The 21,318-nt window shown below is 38.5% G+C and overlaps 1 protein-coding gene across 5 annotated transcripts in view; it reads left to right on the forward strand.

Annotated features, from left to right (window-relative positions):
• The window catches only part of LOC114490441 (LIM domain containing preferred translocation partner in lipoma), a 636,657-nt gene that overhangs the window by 592,752 nt on the left and 22,587 nt on the right, over positions 1 to 21,318 (forward strand). The gene's annotated exons all lie outside the window — the stretch shown is intronic.

Genomic DNA, 21,318 nt, shown 5'->3' on the forward strand with positions numbered 1-21,318 from the left:
TCAGATCAGTGGAACCATACCATATTTATTTTTTGTATCTGACTTCTTTTGAATTTCAACATGCAGGTTTTTGATATCCGTCCATTCACGCAAGCTCTTGTATCACAGATCTGTTCCTTTTTGTTATCGAGCAGTGTACTATTGCATGAATATACCCCCAAGTAGTTTATTCATTCTCCTCTTTTTTTAAATTGTATCATGAATTTATATAAGTGGAAACATGAGGATATAAGTATTGAATCTTTGGGTAAAATCCCTCTTCTGTTCAGTCTTGAGAGCCTCAGCTATTTGCCACTGGGACCCTGACACCAATCTGAAGCATTAGACATATACCTTTGCTTATTCTAGTCACCATGAATCCTGTCCTTTCCATGAGTGTCAAGTGGATGTGGGAGGAACACTAGCCTGAGAGTCAAGGGACCTGGGTCCCAAGGGCAGCTCTGCCCCCACTCAGCAGTGTATGTGGCCACTTTAGCACCAGGCTTCAATTTCTCCATCAGTGCAATGGTCTGGTTGGACTAGAGAATCCCTCTGCTCTTTTATTGCAGACATCCTAGGGTCCTTTGAAAATCCCTCCCATAGCCCCTGGGCACCCCATTCTTCTCAGTCAGTCCTGGAATTTCTCTCTTCTTCATCTTTGTGGTAAAGTATCCAAAGCATCAGGTTATTCAAGAAAATATATCTGGTCCCTCTTCCTCTCCCAAGCCCCACACTTCCCTTTTATAGACTTGGAGCATTGAGAAGAAATGTTGTCCAGTGAGCTTGCTGCAAGAAGGATTTCCCTAAAAAGCACTGGGTCTTAAATTTTCACCTATTTGTGAAATTCTTAGAATATTATTAAATTTCAAAGTTAATTAGGGGTATCTCACTTTATCATACTTTTTATTATGCTTCAAAGTATGTTATGGATTTGTTCTGTCTCCCTCCCATCTTTAATCATTGTCTCTGTAGTAGCTTCTAAACTATTGACTTGAATTCTTTCCTCCTGAAAGAACTTGGTCATTGTACTTGTGCGATCTGAGTTTAAGCACCAGATGGTCAAAGTGCTGGCCGATTTGTATTTCAGGTAGTCCTAGGCTAACATTGTTCGTTCACAATGTCTATTTTACCTTAGCATTCAACTCATTAATGCCTCCTTTCCTTTTCCTCACAGTTCTTAGAAGAAAAAGCTTTTGAAATATGATCCCTCTCTCTGCGGGAAATTCTTTCTATGAATTTTTTATTTTAAAGACAAACTTTGCTTCACTATACGAAATGGTATCTGTCCTTAGCATGAAATAAACTAGGAGGAGTTGAACAGTGAAGGAGGGTATTTTTTCAGCTTCTCTAAGACAATGGTAGAATTATTTTGGATACCGGGGGAATTTAGAGCTTAATATATTTGCCCATATATAGTGGCAAATTCTAACTCTAAACAAAAATAGATTTGGGGAATATCTATCATTTTTATTACCCATCTTCTTGGATATATTCTTTGCAGCACTGTGAATAGGAAAGAGCATGGACTTAGAGAATCAGAAAGACTAATTTTTTTATCTTGTCCCAGCTATGCTCCAATTGAACAACTTGGGAAAATCACATAACCTGTCTTAGAGATCTTTGTAACTTAGGAATAATAAGGTCTATTTTTCAAGACTGTTTTGAAGATTTTAGATAATACATATAAAACTTATAGGACTAGTCAAAGAACATGTATGAATGACCCACAGATATGGACAACAGTGTGGGGATGGACTGTGGGAGCAGGGGTGGGATGGGCAAAGGAGGGCAAAGGGGGAAAACTGGGATAACTTTAATAGAATAACAATAAAGGTTTTAAAAAGGAATAAAAAAGATTTATGACACATAAAGTATAAACACAATAATGGTGGTAATGCAATTAGTTTGGAGACATCATTTCTGTTAGGTCTCATAACATCAAAAGTAAAGCACCAAGTTTCAAACTCTAACTTTAGTACTTCTAAATGAAGTATAAAACTTCATTTTCACACTCACAGCATCTGAGAACTTTCACTATTACCTTATATCTTCCCAAATTGTGATTAGATCCAGAAAATTGTATTAGAAAGCCCTGGTGCATGCTGTTTTCCAGTGAAAGACCCAGAGGGGCATAATCAGGATTTTATGAAGTGGTTGTACTCTGTGCTGCATTGCAGAGATAAGGCCTCTCTGTACAGGGGGCATGTCTCCTGAGTCTGCAGCCAAAGCTCAGACAGCCCCAGAATCTGGAAACCATCCCCCATAACTAGAAAGTATGGGGGAACATGGTAAAAAGCTTAACAGAGATTTAAAATTCAATCAATGGGTTTGAGGGAAAATTGGTGAGCTACCACTATGATGAGCTACCATAAAGTGCATTTTCACCTGCAAGATATACTATCCAGAATTTTGGACTAGTCCTCTCTTCAGGTAGTTGTTTGGAGTGTCTGTGATTTGCTCTCCTGATGGAACATGAATGAGAAGCACAGTTAACCAGGTCTCACAGCTAACTTCCTTCAAAAATTTCCTCTGGCGAATGCGCCATGTACCCTTGACATGGAAAAGACAGCTCATGCAGGGGACAGGCTCTGGAACTCAGAGCTCTGACATGGGAATTGGGAGTTCTACATCTGTTGTTTGGGCCAAAGACTGACTCTCTCTCCCCTCTGAAGCAAGTTGACTCACTCACAAGGTGATGGAGATCTGCAATGAGTGGAGGGCTCCTCTAAAAGAGATGCTGCACAACTAAGTATTTGTTATTATTGCTCACCTCAGATAAGGAGAGTGGTTATAACTGTTGCCAAAACTTCCAAGCTATTCCCTTTGTCTTCTAAAGCCAGTTTTGCTTTGTGAATTCTAGTCTTAGCCAAAGTCAGTGAGGACTCCTGCTGTTCACCTCAACAAAGTCTTCTTAAAGGCTTTCTTGCATCCATGCTTTTATTTAGTTGTTCATTAGTCAAGGAATACTTACTGCACACCTACATTCTGCACCAGACACTGTACTAAGGGAAGCAAAGGGTGGGTGAAACTTGGTCCCACCTCAAGCTGCTCAAAGTAGGGCAGGAGAGACAAACATGTACATGAAACCAGAATATAATGTAAAAGTGCCACAAGAGTATACCTACAATATTGTATGGATGAAGAAAGAGGTAGCAACCAATTTTGCTGGAGAGGAACCAACTCAGTAAGGGGTCAGAGGGCACGTGTGACTAGAGTCTGAGCAGTCCAGTCAGAGATAAAGTGAGAAGAGTAATATGAAAAGAGGTTCCAAGGGGGAGAGGAGTAGGATATGTTCAGGCAATCAATCTGATTTGGCTGGAACGTACACTGTACATAACAGGAATGGCTGAGTGTTCAGTGGATCAAAGTTACAGAAGTTCTTATCATGCTGCCAAGGAGTTGTATTTCTCTCACAGGCGTAGGGGGTGTTTTCTATGGCTTCTAGGCAAGAAGATACGGTGCTGGCTGTGCTTTAGAAATATGGTCTGACAGTGTGGCATAGGTGATAAAGTAAATGAAGGAAGAGGTCACACATGGGCTGCTCTCAGACCAGATACCTGCATATACATTTTGTTTTATATTCAAAAGATTTTTTAAAAAAATTTAAACTGGCTACAAACTTTTTAAATTTCAGAGAATGCATATAAAACCCTAGATTTTCAGTTTCTGCTAAAAAAAATGGAGTTCACAAATTCTGCCTGAAAAGAAGCAGCTAGAAATGAGAAGTACCTTCCACTTCAGTCAGTCATGTATTCTACAACTTGCCACAGTGCCCCTGACTGTTTGTGCTTATGCACAAAAAGCATGCCACTAATTCATCTTGCCTTTCCAGACCTTGTATACAAGAGTGACCTCTGGAGTAAAGCAAACGTGGAACACGGTATCAGAAGGATCATTGATGAGCCCTGGCTGGCGTAGCTCAGTGGATTGAGTATGGGCTGCAAACCAAAGTGTCATAGGTTCGATTCCCAGTCAGGGTATATGCCTGGGTTGCAGGCCATGACGCCCAGCAACCACGCATTGATGTTTCTTTCTCTCTCTCTCTCTCTCTTTTTCCCTCCCTTCCCTCTCTAAAAATAAATAAATAAAATCTTAAAAAAAAAAAAGAAAAGAAAGATCATTGATGAATGGTGTTGCAGTTGTACTCCCAGAAATGATGAAAACTTGAACCAGGCTGCGAGCCACAGGGATAGACAGAAGGGTAAGGATGGGCTGGCTGATTGCTTATATGTGTAAAGAATGAGATGGAAAGTCAAAGAAGACTTTGGTGTTTTTATTTTGCTTAATAAGTGAGTCAGATTCCCATACAGTCAGAAACACAGGAGGAAGAAAAGGCTTTGGAAGATGTCAGTGTATTCAGTGTGGCCCTTTGTAGTTCAAGGATCTGGAAAATATTGATAAGACTGTTGAAAATATACTGGTAGGCTAATAGCCTAGTTGGTTAGAAAGTACTGTGCTAAGGAATGAAAGCTCATTCATATACTTTTTTTGCCATTGTGTGTCTTATACACTTTATCTTGAACTCTGACAAGTTATCAGGCAAATACCAGTTCTTGAAACCAAGAAAACATGTAAGGAAAAGGGGATGCATAAAATGCCTAGAGTGGGCTCATAACTCTGAGTGATATTTTACAGTGGAAACTGTAGAAGCAGTCCTTAGTTCAGCTGATGTGAATGAATGGGTCATGTTCAAATGTAGGTTTTAAACGAGCTATAGCCATTTGGTAGAATCTGTTAGGAGGAAAAAAAAGTCAATACAAAACGAGATGCAGAGCCAGGACTAAGATAAGTGAGGCTTCAAAGAACCAAATTGAAAGATATCCTCAGGCTCTTCCAGGACTCTGAACATGGGCACCTCCTTACATTTTGCTTTCTAGGGGCCTCACTTGCCTTACCCTAGTCCTGAGTCTAACGTGGAGTTTTTGCAAATCAACAAATCATAAATGTTTGTGATCATACATCATAAAATGTATCCTCCATCCCATGAAATTCCATGGACGTGATTATAACTAATTATCTGTGGTGTATAATCTTATCTCATTCTTATGTAGATCCCTACTGTGGGGTAATACAGGTAGAACAAGCTCTCCATTGAGACTATCAAAGCCTCAAGCTTGTCTCATGAGTTTCCAGGTGGGGCTGAGCTACCTGGAATATCACTGAAATATCCAATGATAGGCAGTTGATTGATAACTATTTACACTGGCATTATGCATCGAGGTATCCCTCTCTGGAGTAGCACCCATTGGTATTGATGTAGCACTTGGATTTTAAAGGGACAATCACTAGCACATCAGCATGCCAAATGGATGAAGGGGGGGAGTTTTTGTTTTCATTTTTATTTTTTTAATGTTAGTGCTGGATTATTTATTTATTTACTTTAACAGTTTTATTGAGATATAATTGATAAACAAGGAACTACATATATTTAATGTGTATAATTTGATGAATTTGGACCTATGCAAACACCCATGATACCATTACCACCCCCAAGGTACTAAACATATCCCACAACTCCCAGAGTTTCCTTGTGTCCTTTGATTTGTGTTTTATTTTATATATTTTTCTGTGGTAAGAATACAACATGAGATCCACCCATTAAGAAATCTCAAAGTGCACAATACCATATTGTTAACTATAGTTGTTTTATTGCATAGCAGTTCTCTAGAACTTACTCATTGAGCATAACCAAAGCTCTACATCCATTGAGTAGCAGCTCCCCACTTCCCTGTTCCCTGTGCTCCTGGCAACTGCTCTTATAGTCTCTACTTATATGAGTTTGACTATCTTACATATCTCATGCAAGTGGAATCACAGAGTTGTCCTCTGACTGATACACTCATATTTCATTTAGCATAATGTCCTCTAAGTTCATCCATGTTTTTATGAATGGCAGGATTTCCTTCTTTTTTTAAGACTAAATTATATTCCGTTGTAGATAAACACATTTTTTTATTCATTCATCTGTCTATGGACACTCAAGTTGTTTCCATATCTTCGCTATTGTGGCCAGTGCTACAATGAATATGGTAGTGCAGACATCTCTTCAAGATCCTAATTTCAATTCAGAATCTTTTCTTTATGGCATGCCTCATTCACTTATAGAGAATATAAGGAGGGAAGTTGATGCTGAATCTGATGTCAAATATTTTTCAACAGAAGCAAGACTATAGTTCTAGAAGTTTGTCTAACTGGAACTTGCTGGTTTGAGGTAAAGGGTGTGAGGAATTATAATTTATAAAATATGGTCGTGATTGTTATGAAAAGTCTCAATTACCTGAAACAGTGACCCAAATCCAACAAGAAAAAATCTAAGAGAGACAAAAATTAACTACACAAGTACATACGAGGGCCATTGGACAGGTGTTTATGTTAAAAAATAAAAATAAAAGATACCTGTAGGGGAGACAATTTGACCTCAAGATCAATAATAATATATAGGACCCTGGAAAAGTAAATTCACTCTTTGGCTGCATTAGGAAGAGAAGTGTGCATAACAAGGGAAGCAGTAGTTCTGAAAATGATGTGTTCCTTCGTGAGCACCACATATGGAAGGGAGCCTGGCAAACCTGCACTTCTGCAAAGAAAGCTGATCAGGAGGTAAGAGGACAGAAATCATGTCCCATACAAAATTGCTGAAGGAATCTGGCTGTTTTTCCCAAAAAAGAGAAGGAGGGGCAATATTTTCAATACTCTCTGGGGTTGTTACATAAAAAAAAAGCAACAGACTTGTCCTTAGAGGGTAGAAGTAGGGCTAATGAGGTAGAAGGCATTTAAATCAATATAATAGAGTTCTACAATTAGACCTGTTGAGAAAATACAGACCTTCCAAAAAGTCTGCTCTGACTAGACATGATGCACGCAGTTCCAGGGGCTGTCCAGGTGCTGATGACTGACTCGGGTTGCCATGGAGGGAATTTATGGGTCAGGTGGATGGGGTCAGAAGACCACTAAGGGCATCTTCACTCTGATGTCACTCCAAGATTCTACACACAATTCTAGCTCCTTAATTTCTTTGACTATACAATTAAATAGATAATTTGCCTTTATTACTTGATGCCCACACTAAAAGAAAGCTATTGTCTTAGTTATTAAAAATAATGCTGGATACTTTTGAAGAAAAAAGGAATTCTATACATATATTCCTATACCAATGTATTCTCATGCTGTTACGGGCATAAACAGTAGCTTTTGGAGTTTGAAAACATTGTCATCTATATGAAGGAAGAAGATGGATTTTGCAACCATACAGTTTGGGTATTAATGTTGCTCAAAATACCCTAGGTGCATTAACCTAACTAGTTCCATGAAGTTAGAATGCATTAATTTTATGTGTCTTGTGTCCAAAAGTTAGTATTTATTTTTGCAAGTATTAATTCAACAATCTCTTTCAGATTTTATGTATCCAGTTCCATTCTAAAATATATTTTTTTAATTCCATGTCTTTGAAGGTATCAAGTATAGAAGATGTATCTGTGTTTCATTTACTTAGCTATATGCCTAACTACTCCAGAATTTGGTGACTGAAAAGATCATCATTTACTATTTATTACAATTTGGTAGGTCAGGAATTTGATAGCATCTAATTGAACAATCCTGGCTTAGGGTCTATTGTGAGATTTCTGTGTCTAAGGTCTCTCAAACACTTCTTCACCTACAAATCTGGTACTAGGGCTGGGCACACTTGAGCAGCTGTTCTGAACTGAATGGGGTTCTTCAAGCATTTTCCTCTATCATGGCAGCTTCAGGGTAACCCAACTTCAAACATGGCAACTCAGAGTTTCAAAGGTACGTGTCTCACGAAAACCCTATCATATTGTATGAATAACATTAGGAGTTATATAATATCACCTCTACCATATTCCATTGGCCAGCAGTTCCACATGTCCTTTTAGCCCCCACTACTCCCTGGTGGACCATCAGGATCCATGTTGAAAGAAGAAAATGTGGGACAGGATATGCAATGATATCATCATCTTGGAAAGTATACTTCGTTATAGCATTCCCCATGGTATATAAACAGGTAACACTACAAACAGGCTCCCTGCTACAAGGAAGGTATGAACAGTGCTGACAAAGGACAGAAGAGTAGGGAATGATTAATAAAGGAGGTAACATTCACTTGCCCTAGGCCCTGAAAAAGCTGAGCCATCGCAGTGTTTAGAAAAATGTTCCAAGCCAAGACAACAGTGGAAGTAAAGGCCTGCAAGAACAAGCATGAAGTGCTAAATAGTTTGGGTTGACAGGAATGAAGACTCTGTTGGGGGAATGATGGGATAGGTGCCTGGAAATGAGAAGTAAGGTGATATCCTGCAGAGCCTTGAGGGTCAAGTTAAAAAGTCTGGCATTGGGGAGCAGTCACTGGCTTTAGAGCACAGGCACGTAGTAGATAGAATGCTCTTCTGGAGTAATCCATTCCATCTACATTCCTTTCTGCCTTTGATAGTAAACATATCAGCTCTGTGAAAGTTTGCTTCCTAGCTTAAACTGAATGCACACTCTAACGCATCAAATCACTTTAGATTTTTTTTCTTTTTTACCCACCACAAACAACACTACGATGGCATGCATTTGAACAAACCAAAAGTGATTTTACTCTAATCATTTTCAGAGCTTTTGGCTAGATGCAGAGTGAGAAATTCATACCTTTTTCAAGTAGTGTGGGTTCTTTTTTCCCAATTTCTCTCATCCATCTGGTTCTCTGGAGATGTTGGAATCCAGGAAAGTGTTAGTTCACTGTGCTGAAATCCAAAAAAGACTGCTAAACTGTGACAGAAAATTTGTATTCCAGATACACTGAAAGAGGGAGTCCAACCACCCTTTTGCAGCAGCAAAGAGAAAACATCTGGATTTTCTGTCCCCTTTGTCTTTCAGCAGCTACAGGATGGAAAACTCTGTACTGGTTGTCTATGCCTTTCAAACCTATTTAATGTAAACCACTTTGGTGTGGTGGGGGTAGTGAGAGAAACTAAAATATGGAATTATTTTATTTCTAGTGTCAGAAATTATTTTACAGCCAAGACACAGTTTAAGGGAAACAAATCATATCTCCAACTTCTCTTCGTGCTCTTCAGAAGGTTACGGTCTTGTGAGTGGGATCCAGAGCCAGGTGTTTGTACACATCAGCAGCACTGTGCTTAGGAGGAAGCCCCACAGTTGCATTCATGATGCTGGCATGTCTTTATGGCCTTTCTAAGCTTTGGTGCTGTCTTTTGTCTTCTTCTGGCATAAGTATAATTAGAAGGGCTTGTTTTCAACAGAAGCCAAATCATTGCCAAATCTGTTCAACTGATCTGTAGAAAATTGAAGTTAGCTCATGGCCCTCTGGCTGTTCACTTTGCCACTCCCAAGAGTTAGAGGCTTAAAGTTTTCCCTTTTCTTTTGAAAGAGGATCAAGTCTGGTTCAAACAAGCTTTTCTGTCATCCCTAGGAGTACAAAGAAAGACCTTCTGTGACCCTAGTTGTTTGGCTCAGACCACTTGTGGCTTGCTATAATTTAGGAAATTATTGCAATTCATAAAGCCAGGTAGAAATAAACATCTTGGCAGAGCCTGAGTTTCAGGCAACTCTGAAGGGAACTGACATGTGAGCAAAATAGTATTGGGAACATTTCTAGTCTCTGCTTGCAGATCTTTATTCTAATGGATGATTCACAGTGGATTTAATTGTGATCTGAAATGTATAAGCAGGCAGTATACACATAGCAGAGAACATCACTGCTTAAACCCTGGTTTTAGATTTTGCTCGTGAATGGGTCAGTTACCCATAGTAGACAAATACTATAAGTAAAAAAAAAAAGTGTTGCCCTACCTTTGCTATGTGATTAACTTCATTTATATCCTTAGCAAAATCTGCAGCACTAATTTTTTTGACAAATATTCTCTTGCTAAGATAGAATTGAAGAGTTGGAAGAGAATTTAGATGTTAGGTAATTGAATGGAATTTACATTTTTCATTCAACAAATACTTATTAAATACCTGTTTTGTGTTAAGCACTGCTTCTAGAGGTTGCGACTGCAGTGGTGTCTCAAACAGACTGGTGGGGAGATAAGCAATAAGCATGTCAACAACTGAGTGTGTGAAGTGATATCAAATAATGATAAGGAATATGAAGAAAATAACACGGTAATGAGATAGAGTCTGGCTCAGAAGAGGGCACTGCTTAAATAGGGTGGTGACAGAAGGCCATCTGAGGATGGTGATGAAATTTAGGATATGTGTATGGGAGTAGGTGCTAATGAGTGACTCTTTGGACCATTCATTTTCAGTCATTCATTTATTTGCTTAATAAAATTTTCACTGAGCTCCTTCTATGTACCAGACATTGTTGAGTATACTCTGGGGGGGTGAAATAGTGAACAAGACCAAGAGCCTCACCCTGTTGAAACTTCTCTTCAATCCTCAAGTCAATCACAGAGCTTCAAGGGACAGAGAAGTCTATTAACCTAAGTCTCTTATTGTATAGGTGAATGAATTTAGGTCCGGAAAAGAAAGTCTTTGAACAGGCATCATTGCCAGTGGCTTGTCCTCACAAGACAAGAGAATACCTCTTGGCTTAAGGTTGTTTCTGCTTGTCACTATATCATGCAGGGTCTCCATAAACATCTGCTTCAACAATCTTAGTTTAAAATAGTACTTGGGTTAGCATTGTGACCCAAAGGTAAGCTGTTTTCACACTGGAGCTTCTTGTATACTCCAAATTGAGGATAACGTGATTGAACACTGTCAAGATGGTGCGTCACAGGCACTGGCATCAGGAGCTTAGTTGAGCCTTATTTATAGATAAGTCAAGAAAATGGATTGTGCCAAATATTTCTGCAACAAGTTATATATTCCATGAGATTTCTCTGTACACGCTAAGTGAATGATCTGTGGCCACTCTATCACTTATTAGATGTTCCAAGTACATAAACTAAAGAAAAATATAATAAGAAAAAGAGTTGAAAACATCCAAAATGAAAGGAAAAAAACAATGTTCCCAAACTCACTATGCATTGGCTTGTGGATGTCTGTGTGGACATCTCATATTGTCTGTTTCTCTCCAATAACAAGAGTAATGGAAAGTAGGCTCAGCTGATTAGTAAGAGACTCAAGAACCAAGACTTAAGGTCAGTCCTCATATGGAAGGAACATCAAATTTTCCCAGAGAAAAAGGCTTTATAACAATATCTTTAATCTCTTTACATTTTTAAAGATTACATTTTATATTTATTTTATGTAATTTTCGCAATTCTGAGAGATAGACAAAGCAGAATCATTAGTATCCCATTCAGTAGATGAGGATACAGCTACTCCAGAAAGTGACCCTCAGTGCACTGGTATGAGTGTCTATGTTTTCTATACAAGTTGCTAGTGGCAGGAATTATTGAAGCTGGGCCCAAAGACATCAGGCCATGAAGCTTAGAATAGGATTAGCTCCACTGAATTATTGGCTAGAGGGCCTCCACACTTACCAGTTTGTGACAGTCTTGTTTCAACAGTAGTAAAAACCCAACTAATATAATATACTCAGACCAATGATTTCTCACTGGTGACATAAATAATTATATTAATAACTAATCAACCTTAGTTGTCTTGTTCCTATTACTAACAATGGACAAAATATCAGAGATGTTTTGGTATTCCAGAAAGAATCTAGTGTGGAATTTGGAAAAAAGCACTATACAGAAACCAGAGCATCTGAATCCCAAACTCAGCTCTTAGACTATGTCTAACATTAGGTAATCAGCTTCCCTGAGTGCAATATCCCAGAATATAAGGTGAGAGAGTCAGACAAGATGATTTTAATAATTTTTTTCAAGTTCAAGCAAACTATGCATTTGTGAAAAGTTATGGCACAGCAATTTGCTAAAGGTCAAGAACTATGTCCATTGTCATCACCATTATATAGAACTGTATAGAAAGATATAGGAGAAACGTATTAATTGAAGGACAGTGTGAAGTAGAATTAACCTACATCTTCTAAGCCCAAGGACGAGTCTTTGGAGTTAAAGTGTACAGGTTTAAATCCTGACCATGTCTGTAGTCATGTGGCATATAAGAATTCTACCTTTCTACCTACCATAACATCATTGTGGAGATTAAATGAGCTCCTGTTTGTACTTTAGACTCTAACAGAGCAAGCTGTCAATTTTTGTTTTGAGAGTATAAAATAATGTAAATTACTTTCATGAAGGGCTAAAAACGTTAAGGGTCTGAGGTATAATAATGTTTACACAGAAGTAAGAATAGCTTTCCCACAGAATTCCCAGGGAAACAGGAGGGAATCTCTTAGGAATTCATTAGCTCATTTTATGTTATGACATTATCCAGTTGTCCCAGAGTATCATAACAACATTCCTTAAATAATCTATATCTTAAAAAGTAGAGATGTAAAATATAGGGAAATACATGGTGAATGAAAAAAATAGAAAAATAATGCTTAAATATGGTAATTCATTCAATGATCAAAATGACAATTAAATGTATGTTTTAGCCCCCTTAGAATCTGTAAGAAGAATTACCCAAAACTAACATTTATTATACAGCCAAACACTGGGTTTTTGATTTTATGTTTGTGATCTTATTTAGTCTTCATGACACTGCAGTGTAGACATTTTCAATCTTGTTTTAGTAGATGAAGAAAATAAAGGCCAGAGAAGTCAAGAAAATTGCCTAGGCTTTCAAACCCAGGTCTTTTGAATCTATCACTAATTCTTTTACCATATCTGATAGACTCTGCTCTGGTTCCTGACTTAACAAGTCCCAACAGACCATACATTGAAGTTATTGTAAAGCCAAATCTATGATTTGACTTGGCTTATAGGAAAGGAATTTTATTCTTCTTTTTCCTCTCACAATAGTCTCAGTGGAGTGCTGTGATCTTGTGATTTTGCTCCTGGCATGAAGGTCTGACACACTCATCAAGTCCCAGCCTCCTATTCCCATCATATTTCTCAGGGTTAGGAGACATTCAAGAGATGTGTTGGAAGAATTAGCATACTACAAGTACTACATTTTTTAAGGTAAAAGAGCATCTCTCTGGGCCTTTAGAACATAAACTAAATGTTCTGTAATGAGTATTTTTTTTAAATTTACTAAAGCACAGCTCATAATCCCGGCCCAAGTGTTTCAGAATAAACAACAGGGCATTATTTACTTTGTGAAGAACGTAATTTGCAGTTCATGGCAAAATTAAATAAAATGACCTAATTGTCCTGATGTTCTTGTCCTTTTTGTTGGCTTTTTTCCTTGTGGTTTTAGGACATACTTCTTAATTTTAATTTCAGTTTATTTAATCCAAATATAAGCACAATTTTGTAAGGATTTTTTTCTAAATTCCATCTTAGTAGTCATACGTGTGTTTTTGTTTGTGTTACTTTGACACATAGATATTTATCTCTGGCAATACTGAGTTGCCCTTCACCAGTGTGATCCAATATACTAATTTTGTTAAAACATTCTTCTTCCTGTGAAATGAATTTTGTTTCAATGTAGGCGTTTCTGGGACTTAGGTAATGAGGACTCTTCTTATAACACAACATTAATTCCAAAGAGTGTTATGTATTTTTTTTTCAAGAGCTAATTGTAATCCCACCTAGAAGAGGTTCCCAGAATCATACGCCACCAGCACATTGTCTGCTCCTCACCGTTCAAAAGTAATTACTCTCTCCTCTCTGTTCCCATCACACATTACTCATGCCTCTCCAACAGCAATTTGTTGTGCCCTTTGCCTCTGATCAGCTATTTCTAGCAGTGTCTACTTCTCCCACTACACCGGGAACCTCTAAGGGCCAGGACAGTGTCTTTGTCTTTTCTTTCTTCCCCGATACCTGCCAGGATGTCGAACACTTTGTTCCACTCCTTAGGCTTTCTGCAAGGCTAAATATAGTGGGGAGGCAGCTCTGCTCAGCAGAAAACCCTGTAAAAAGTTTCTTTCAAGGGGATTCAAGAAAAAGCTGAGGCAATATAGGCATTGGATGCAAAGAGATGTGTTCAAAAACAGTGGAAATGAACAAAAAACAAAGTTGAATTTTTACTGAACTTTTAGTCCCATGTTTCATAACTGTCATTTTTTTGTGGGGTTCGTGACATCAAAAAAAATACATTTTAAGGGTTTGATGCCATCTAATAAATTGACTAAAAAATTTTGAACGTAACAGTCAGAGGGACGGGTGACACTGCGATTACCATTATTATTTTCTGTCTGCTTTAAAACGCAGAGACACATAAAGATGTAGATTAAGGTTAGGGTTTAGATTTAGGTGAAGGACACTTAGAAAGTACAAGAAAACTTCTAATAAGAAATGCATGACTCTCTGAGGGACAGAGCTGTTGGGAGGTTTTGTACCGTAGCTCATCAGAAGAACTATCAAAGTAAAATAATATCTTCATCTGAAAAGAAAACCCCCAAATACTTTCATCATTGGGGAAGCCTTCTTGGTGACCAGAATGAGGAATAAATTTGTCTTCCAAAATTAAGTTAGTTGATATAATTATTTGAGTTTGAATAATGGCACTGGCAATTCAGTGGAGGTGTGTTGAGTCATACACAGCCTTGTTCTCCTTTTGTTGTACCACACTGCTGTTCTGTTGGGAACACTTGCGTGTAAGCTGTGCTTCCCAACCCTTTTTACATCGTAGTTCATGTGGAAAGCGTTGGCGTTCATTCAGCACACTGGAGTAGGTGAATGAGGCTTCACCTGGCCCCAGGTGACCACCCAGGAGCTATGGAAAGCTCTGCTTTAACCCTCCTAAATGTGGCACGCCTACAACCCACTTGAGTCACTGTTTCTTAGCCTATCGGTTGAGAGCCCAGATCTGGATTAGAGAATTGTTTTGCATGGGGAAATAGATTAACTTTACTTTATATAAAGTACTTAACCAGAGTTTATTAATTCACTGTCAAACCCATATGTGTGGAACATCTGTTTTTGTGAGGATACTGTTGTAGATGCTGGGGATCCAATGATGAGTTTTCTGCGTCATCCTGTAAGAACCATTGAAATTGACAGTAGACAAACTGTCTTGAAATCTGTACACATTTCCTTCCTTTATGTGCATGTAACTTGCAGGTAGTCAATTTGAATGCCTTATATTTACAATATGGAGTATATCTACTGAAATATGAATTCTGTATAGCATGATGTAGGAGAGGGATTTTCCACTGTATGAAGAATTAGGAGACCTATATTCTTTCATTATTATTATTATTATTATTAAATGTACTGAGGTAACATTGGTTAAGAAGGTCATATAAGTTTCAAGTGTACCTTACTATGATACATGATCTATATATATTGCATTGTGTACCCACCACCCCGTAGTCAGGTAATCCTTTGTCACCATACATTTTGCTCCCTTTACCCTCTACAATCCCACACCCCCTTCCCTCTGGTAACCACCATATTCCTTTCTATCTGTGAGGAGATCTATATTCTAACTCAAACTCTATCACTAGTTCTTTTCCCTCTCTGTCTCTTTGTTTCTTAAATCTTATGGTTAGACTAGAATCATGGTTTATAAACTATAAAATATGGATCCCATGTAGACTCCATCCTTTCACATTCTTCATCCAGAAGTGATTTGAGGCTCTTTTGGATGTGTTTGTTGTCTTGACAAATTATTTCCTTGAACAAAGGATTACAGAAAAAAGAAGCAAGTGAGGGAAGTTGAAAATTCCTGGAGTAGAATAATCACTAAAGACATTTTTTAAATTATTGTTACTCTATTACAGTTGTCCCAGTTTTCCCCCTTTGCCCTCCTCTGCCCAGCCCAGCTCCACTCCCACTGTCCATCCCCACACCGTTGTCTATGTCCATGGGTCATTCATACATGTTCTTTGACTAGTGCCTTCCCCTTCTTTCCACCATTATCCCCCTCCCTTGTCCCCTCTGGTCACTGTCAGTCTGTTCCATGTATCCATGCCTCTGGTTCTAATGTGCTCATTAGTTTATTTTGTTCATCAGATTATAGGTGAGATCATATGATATTTGTCTTTCACTGACTTATTTCACTTAGCATAATATTTTCCAGTTCCATCCATCCTGTCCCAAAAGTTAGGAATTCCTTTTTTCTTTCTGCTGCATAATATTCCATTGCATAAATGTACTACAGTTTTTTGATCTACTCATTTACTGATGGGCACTTAGGCTGTTTCCAGCACTTGGCTATTGTAAATAGTGCTGCTAGAAACATGGGGGTGCAGAAGTTGTTTTAAATTGGTGATTTGGGATTCTTAGTGTATATTCCCAGCAGTGGAATCATTGGGTCAAAAGACATTTCCATTTTTAGTATTTTTAGGAAATTCCATGCTGTTTTCCACAGTGGCTACACCAGTCTGTATTCCCACCAACAGTGCACTGAAGACTTTTAAAGGTTTAAATATATTCTGACTCTGCTTTTTTCCTTTTTATTCTTATCCCCCCAAAAACAACTTTACTTACCTAGAACATGAGATGTCACCCTTATCTTTCCAAGACTCTTTCCTGTTTCAATGTTGCTTTCATACCTTAAAAAAGTAAAGATGAAATATATAAGATTACATTTTAATTTTATGAAATGAAAATTTTAACATTTCTAAATGGCAACACTTTATAGTTTTCTGAATCTTCAAACACTTATGTCTTTTTATATAAAATACTTAACATTGAACACATATAACCTATGCAATATACCAATTATAGAGATGTTATTTTCTTTATAATCTAACTAGTAGTTATTGCTTATGCTTATAATCATTTATATTCAGATGATTTTTCTAGTTCTTCTGACTGTGAATTAGAGAAGTTATTTATACAATATCTGAGGATAGAAAAAATACAAGCAGATTGTATATCTAAAAACAGTTGCCTTGGGGAGTTTTGTGTACAAGATTGGTTTTTTGTATGTGATTTTATTTTTATTTTTGCTTAACTTTTTCTGTTTTTAATTACAATTGTATTATCATCATTTCAGAAAAGTTTGTAAATTGTGCCTTTTAGCAGCTAGTTTCTTTTTTGGCTTTTTTCTGCTTATCTGTGACATCTCTTCCTTTTAACTGTATGTTCATTAGTATAGCTACCCAAAACAATTTTGAAAATCCTGTAAAATTTTTCAAATAATGCCTGTATTTTTAAAAAAAGTATAAAATGTAGACTCTTTATTCAGGGTAAACTATCAGGTATTTCACAGCTGGTTACCAGTTGCCTGCTGTGTGCCATGGACTATCAGGCCCTGGGCAAGGATGGTTACTATTGTGGACGCTGCCCAGCTCCCTCTTCAGGAGCAAGGCTCTCATTCCTCCAGCTGCAGGGACTGTTGGCTACTGAGGGTGCATAGCCGAGTCCCTCTCTGGTAATCACCCTCAACTGAGGGGAAACTCTTCGCCCAATATCACTCCTGCTTTTGCGAGCCGTGCGTATCCATTGACTAGTAGATGCAGGGATGTAAAGGCCTTATGCCCTGGTTTCAAAGAAAAACAACTGGGCAAGGCCATTCCAGCTCCAGACCGACTAATCCACAGAACCATCAGAAGCTTTTGTTTTGACTACATCACAGTTGAATTCCTCTACTCAGGAACTTCTGTACTTTCCCATAGGTCTTGATCTCAAAGACACTCTCCGGTAACTTCCCATGTGAAAATTTCTGTCTAAGAATCTGTTTCCTAGGAAAGTTAACCTAAGACTGTGGCTCCAATGGGGGGAGAGAGGTATGGACTTGGTTTGATCAGTGGATGTTGACATAAACCATTAAGTCAAATACATTATATTCAGTGTCATAGGAGAAGCATAATACAGTCTTATGGGAGTGAAAGAGGTGACTTATTTTGCTTGGAGTATAGCAAAGGGAAAATTAGAAAAGGTTTTGCAGAAGAGGTAATATCTGAGCTTAACTTTGAAGAATGACTACTTACTCTCTAGGCAAAAAAAGGATGTGAAGTAGTCTGGGCTTGTGGAAGAACATATCTTATTACAGTGGTAGCAGAAAGCTCAGTAGAGGTTGATCCAGAGCCAGCTTGTGAGTTACTCTCGAGAGTTTGAATGTTCTTATGCTGGAGTGTGCTCTTCCCTCCCACCTCCCACTGATCACTCATGGTACCCCTACTCCACATACAAGTGTGATTTGAGTAGATACACTTAGAGACATCTTTCTTCAACTCTTTTGCTTGAGGACTTTTTTTTTGCTTCATATTCTTAAAATTTTAACCTACTTTAGAAAATACAAAAACTGCATATTTTCATCTGGCTTTAAAGTAACCTTCTATAAGGAGACATAAAGATTATCTGTGGTGCTTAAAATTCTACCAATAGCAATTTCTGGAATTCCAAGTGAAAAGACATAGTAAAGTTTACTTAGTTTAGGTTTCTAACACATGAAGCCTCCTTTAAAACCTCAGATGAGAGGTTATCCAGTTGTCTGTAGTGTATGAGTATATCTAGTAATGGCACCATTGGCCATTGTCTATTGTTTTTAGTGCTGCTGTACCAAAGAGTCATGAAATTGCAGAGTTAGAGTTAGTGCTTTACAGGCAAGAAAACTGGGGTCTAGAGAGAAGAAATGACTTACCCAGGATCATACACTACAGGTTGACAAAGCCAGGATATTTTTTTTCTTTTTTTTAACTAGCAACTTCCCCTCTCTATGGCTATGTAATGAATTCATCAGATCCCTTTCTGAATTATTGGGAGTCAGAAAATTATGATACAGTCACACTTCTGCCCTTGTTGAACTCTATGACCCAGGGCCAACTGTATCAGTGCTCTAGGTCTGTTTTCTCACCCTGTGAAATCAGAGGCTTGGGCTAGAGGAATGCTCAGTTCCCTCCTCTCTGGCATTGTAAGAGTCTTTATCCTTTCTCAAATAGAAGAGAAGTCTAAGGGTCCTAGTGGACGAGTCAAAGGTTGAAAGAAGACGAGTACAGTTAAGAGAGTCAGCTAGACAAGGTGTTTCCCTCCATCATTTGCTAGACCAAGCTAACAGTCAGCTGCATTCTTGGAACCTTTATTTTCTGATTTGTGGGCATTTCACAGTAGTCTCACTTTAAACATATTTTACACTCTTTTGTCTTTGTAAAAGAAATGTTCAGATTACCTGTTCTTTAAACAGTGCTTCCACAGACCATGAAGAATTTCCTTAGAAACTGACTCAACCTTATATGCTGCTGATGGTTTCAAGTAAATGGGCTGAAGCTTGCAGCCAAGCCTCAGTGCAAACAAAAAACATTTTCTGGTCAAGCATTTTCTGGTTTGTTCAACTCTATTACAGGGCTGCCTTAAAGGAAGAAAAGTTAAAACCCACAGAGGAACAAAACACCAGCCCTGAGGAGACAGTTTCCAGCCACATTAGCTCAGGTCACCAGAGGAGAAAAGTAGCAGGGTCCTCATGGTCCGGACCGTTGTAGTCTCCGGACTGTCATCTTAGGTTTTTCTGCTATTTTAATTTCACCACTTCAAAATAGAGTGAAAATCGGTTAATAGTTTCCATGAGTTTAGACTGTGACCAGAGGCGTACTAAGCAATTTCAGAACCCGCAGCAACCACAGCTTTGAGGAGAGGATGGTGATGGATTTACCAATTCATCTTGGCATCGTTTCCCAAGTCAGGGGAGGCAGGCCAGCTGTGTACTGCTGGGATGGGATGTGAACAATATTCCTTCATTCATTCTTTCAGCACGCACTCATCCCGGGCTTATGATATTCCAGGTAGTATACTAGGTTTACTATGGGACAAAGAAATACGTCCTTAAAGACATAGTCCCAGCCCTTAAAGAAAATGCAGTCTGATAGAGGAAATAGATGTATGTACAAATAATGTTAATACAGTGAATGCTGTTAAGTTTCATAAGCAACATAAAGCGCTCGGGAAGGGGAGAGAAAGAAGCCGTGTATTCCAAATGAGGACATCAAGGAAAGATTCACTGTGAGGTTGCCTTCTGACCTATACCTCAAAAGGTCAAAATGGCACATTGCAATTCACTGCAGGCATTAGCCAATGCACAGGACTGTGGAAGCTCCTCATGGTTTGAACGTGTGTGGGCAGTCTGAGGTCCGAAGGGAATCATCAGCCTAGAAAGGGAGGTTGAATGCCAGATATGGAACCAGCTCTTTTTTACATTGTGGAACTGTATAAGTTTTTGCTAACAGGAAAATTATTTGGCCACATTTGTGGTTTGGAAAGGAAACTGGAAGTCACTTTGGTGATGGGGAAGTATTACAGAAGAGAGATGCAAATAAGGGAGCCCAGCAGAGACCATTGCTGTAGTAGAGACGCTAACACCCTTGTTACCTACCCACAGGTACTTCTTGCCTCATGACCATTTAAACTAAGGTTCTTGTGATAAGAGAGCAATTAACCTTCAATTTCCACATCTATTCCAGTTCTCCATCTTTCTAACCAGGTCCTCATTTCAGGTTTATTCTAGGTTGTAAACTCAGTGAGTCAGTCCAAACATCTCAGTAGGAACATAGCATATTACATGTGAAACACGGTTGTTTGGTAAGACAGCATGAGATTCTAGGAAAGAATGAAAAATTAACTAATTTCATCAATATTTCTGAGTCCTGACTCAACAAATGGTATCCTCTTTAAGGGGGATATGCCCTTTTTAAAACTGAGCATACCTTTAAAGCCAGATAAATTAACTTTCTTAATTGACATCTCAAACCAGAACCCCTCCTTTGGGCTCAACGTTTCCATTAAGAGTTTATAACACTAAACTTGGAGATAGCATTTGATTTCAAGGCCTTATGTGATCAAAAGCCTCACTGATTGTGCTGGGCTCTGATGGGGATCTACAGCTAGCATGCTCTGTGAGTCTCAGTTATCAGACAACTCTCTAAAATGCTAGGGTCCTTGATGACCCCACCAGGTCTTTGATGATGAAGCACATTTTAGAAGTAGTAGTGAAGCGTTCTTCTAGCAGAGAACCTGGGTTGGATAGACCAAATCCAGTGGGCCACCTGTTTTTGTATATAAAGTTTCATTAAAATGCAACCATGCCCATTTGCTTATGTACTGTCCATAGCTGCCTTCACGCTACAGTGGTATAATTGCATGGTTGCAAGAAAGCCAGAAATATTTACTCTATGAGCCTTTACAGAAAAGTTTGCCATCACCCCTGCTGTAGTGGAAAGGGACAAGGGTAAGAGTCAGAAGACATGTTTTAAATTCAACATTCGCTGCCTATTACCTGGGTAACCTAAGAAAAACCACTTGATCCATCTGATTGCATTTTCTTCTCCCTACAATAAAGATTGTAAAAGTACTGACTGTGACAAGCACCTGAGCCAGTGTGTTCTGTGACAGTGCTTGTCGTGCTATAAGCTGCTGTGGAAGTGGAGCATCTCTAGTTTCAGCCCATCATTGGCATTTTTCTTTTCCT

This window comes from Phyllostomus discolor, chromosome 2, assembly GCF_004126475.2.
Source record: "Phyllostomus discolor isolate MPI-MPIP mPhyDis1 chromosome 2, mPhyDis1.pri.v3, whole genome shotgun sequence".
In the NCBI taxonomy this organism is placed as follows: domain Eukaryota; kingdom Metazoa; phylum Chordata; class Mammalia; order Chiroptera; family Phyllostomidae; genus Phyllostomus; species Phyllostomus discolor.